The 3338-nt window shown below is 36.8% G+C and overlaps 1 non-coding gene across 1 annotated transcript; it reads left to right on the forward strand.

Annotated features, from left to right (window-relative positions):
* The first annotated feature begins 1215 nt into the window (after nt 1-1215).
* LOC138431242 (U6 spliceosomal RNA) lies at nt 1216-1322 on the forward strand. The gene has a single exon (XR_011253605.1). It is a non-coding gene; the product is annotated as a U6 spliceosomal RNA (small nuclear RNA).
* Nucleotides 1323-3338: the final 2016 nt, after the last annotated feature.

Consider the following 3338-nt stretch of genomic DNA (forward strand, 5'->3'; position numbering starts at 1 on the left):
GTGATCAGATTGGCTAGTTTTCTGTGATTATGGTTGCAGAGTGTCTGCCCTCTAATGTCCTTTTGCAACACCTAACGTCTTACTTGGGTTTCTCTTACCTTGGACAAGGGGTATCTCCTCACGGCTGCTCCTCCAGACCTTGAATGTAGAGTAGCTTCTCTCAGCCCTTCTGCACCTGCACAGAGGCCGCTCCTTGGACATGGGGTTGCTCCTCTTGGCCGCCTCCCCTGACCTCGGGATATGATTAACATAAATTATATGAAGGGTTTTAATTAAAAAATATACACGCAAAATAGTGAGATAGTAAAAATTGGTACAAGTTCATGCAAGATATAAACATAGGCAAACTTGCCTGTGAAGTTGGAAAATGCAAATTTAAAAATATATCTACCTAGATGTGGAAACAGTGGAAACAGTGAGAGACTTTATTTTTTAGGTACTCCAAGATCATTGCAGATGGTGACTGCAGCCATGAAATTAAAAGACGCTTGCTTCTTGGAAGAAAAGTTATGGCCAACCAAGACAGCATACAGAAAAGCAGAGAACATATTTTGCCAACAAATTCCATCTAGTCAAAGCTATGTTTTTTCCAGAAGTCATGTATGGATATGAGAGTTGGACTATAAAGAAAGCTGAGCACCAGATAATTGATGCTTTTGAACTGTGGTGTTTGAGAAGATTCTTGAGAGTCCCTTGGACTGCAAGGAGAGCCAAGCAGTCTATCCTAAAGGATATCAGTCCTGAATATTCATTGGAAAGCTTGATGCTGAAGCTGAAACTCCAATACTTTGGGGTTAGTTTCAGCTGAAGCTGAAACTCCAATACTGATGTGATGATCTGACTCATTAGAAAAGACCCTGATGCTGGGAAATGTTGAGGGTGAAAGGAGAAGGGGATGACAGAGGATGAGATGGATGGATGGCATCACCGACTCAATGAACATGAGTTTGAGCAAGCTCCGAGAGTTTGGTGATGGACAGGGAAGCCTGGCATGCTCTAGTTCATGGGGTCACAAAAATTCAGACATAACTGAGCAACTGAACTGAACTACCTGTTTTTCATTTATCTATTTATCTATCCTTCTATCAAGTTGGGCTCAGTCACTGTTTACTAGTGTGTAGAATATGTAATGCTCCTAGAGTAAAATCTGGTAATTTTCAGTGTGACGAGGAGATCATGTCTTGATTTTCCACTTAAAAATGCAATGGGATTTCAGTGTTCACTTCAGCAACACATATACTAAAATTGGAATGATACAGAGAAGATTAGCATGGCCCCTGCACAAGGATGACACGCAAATTCCTGAAGTGTTCCATATTTTTAAAAAATACAATGGGAATTTAGAATTCTCTTCTTCTATTTAGACTTCAGTGTGCTGTGTATATGTCTGTAGAGGGGTTAGGGGGGAAAAATGGAGAACTTGCCCATACATTCTCGATTACTTAATATAACCCCAGTACTTTAGAATACTATCAACCAAGTTATTCATAAAATATTTTCCAAATTCCTTCATTTATGGACTTAATTTAGATCATATGAAGAGGATGAGAAGGACATTTTGGAAGATTGATTGCATGAGCAGTGGTGCATGAGCAAAGCCATGGCAAGTTGAAGATAGTAATGAGATTTATCCTGTAAAAAGTCTTACAGATTATATAAGGAGAAAATTGTGAATGGGTAATATAAGTTTCAAATAAGAATAGTCTGAGTAATTCTTATAATAAATTTTCATTGTTATGCCTGAGTAGATGATAAAAATTATAACACTCAGAACTCAAGTAGAATATTTAATTTCCTTATTTAACTTTAAGGGGACAAAATTTTGAAACTTCAGACTGTCACAGTAGAAATATATGCATAGGCTCCCAGTATCAAAATAAAAATTGCATATTAGTCTTTGCATTCAGGGTATGGACAACTGAACTCTACTCATAGTGCTCATCAGACAACTCCAGTTACCAATGACATATCCCTTCATCCTGGACCACAGAGTCCTTTTACTAGAACTGGTTCTACTACTTGCATATGGAGTTGGAGGCTGGACATCTGTGATAAGGCTAGGATGTTTAGTGGATTAGGTACACCATACACTCATTCTTTTGAAGTCTTTTATTCTGTGATAGACACTAGTGTGGAATCTGTGATCTGGCCTCATTGAACAAGAACTTACTCATCTTAGTTGTTATTCTTTTTTTTATTTTCAACTTTGCTGGCAATCAAAGTCTTTTCTCTTGCTCTAATCTATTCAAGGACATAGAGAAAAGTCCAATAATTTAGATAGGTAAAATGAGAAAAGATAACAATATTAAAATGAGAGTATTCATAGACTAGCTAATAGTCTTTAAGAGTGTGAGAAAAATACACATCTATTGTAATACAAATTCACTTATCAGAATATTATCCTGTTGCATGGAGAAATCCATTTCTTCATCTTTGTCCTTTCAACTGTACATACTCCTCCATAATCTTAGCAATAACCCATAGAGATAAGAGTCTTCAAGTATAACTGTTGATCACATGCAAAAACATTACTTTGATGGATTAAATTTTTCACTGATTAATGCTGGATGTTTGGTTGTTTAATGAGGGCTTTATCAGTTAGACTTAGGTTCAATTGAATCCAACATACATATTCAAACTAATAGCTATAAAAAGATAAAAATGGACTCCTTTCTTATAACATGATAATACAGAGGTAGGCATTTTGAAGGTAAACTAGCTCAGGATTTTGTGTTTTGTTGCTCTACATTGTTAGATAATGCCACAAGATCCAAGATGGCACCTCTGAAAGGCTTCCATCAAAATGCACAAATCTAGCAATTACAAAGAGAAAGTGCATTTCTTTTTTAACAATTAACTCCGTAGACATTCTATGGACAACTTTACATCTATTACATTCCAAACTTAATAACATGGGCATACTTACCTAAAGTCAAAGATGAAAAATGTAAGCTTTATACAAATTGGAAATGTTACCGAATCAAAATCTGTTTTTTCACTAATGAAGTTAAGCAGCATGGCTATTAAGAGAAAATGAACTGTCTCTGACCAAATCTCTTCACTATTTATCTGAAATATATGTCGAAGATGAGCTTTAAGTTTGTATTTTATGAGCATAAAGAAAAGCTTCAAATAGCCACAATCATGTACATAAGTACAGAACTTAATGATTTGACATTTTTACTGGTCTTCATTTCAGTTCAGTCTCTCAGTCCTGTCGGACTCTTTGCGACCCCATGAATCACAGCACGCCAGGCCTCCCTGTCCATCACCAACTCCCAGAGTTCACTCAGATTCACGTCCATCGAGTCAGTGATGCCATCCAGCCATCTCATCCT

This window comes from Ovis canadensis, chromosome 1, assembly GCF_042477335.2.
Source record: "Ovis canadensis isolate MfBH-ARS-UI-01 breed Bighorn chromosome 1, ARS-UI_OviCan_v2, whole genome shotgun sequence".
Lineage (NCBI taxonomy): Eukaryota > Metazoa > Chordata > Mammalia > Artiodactyla > Bovidae > Ovis > Ovis canadensis.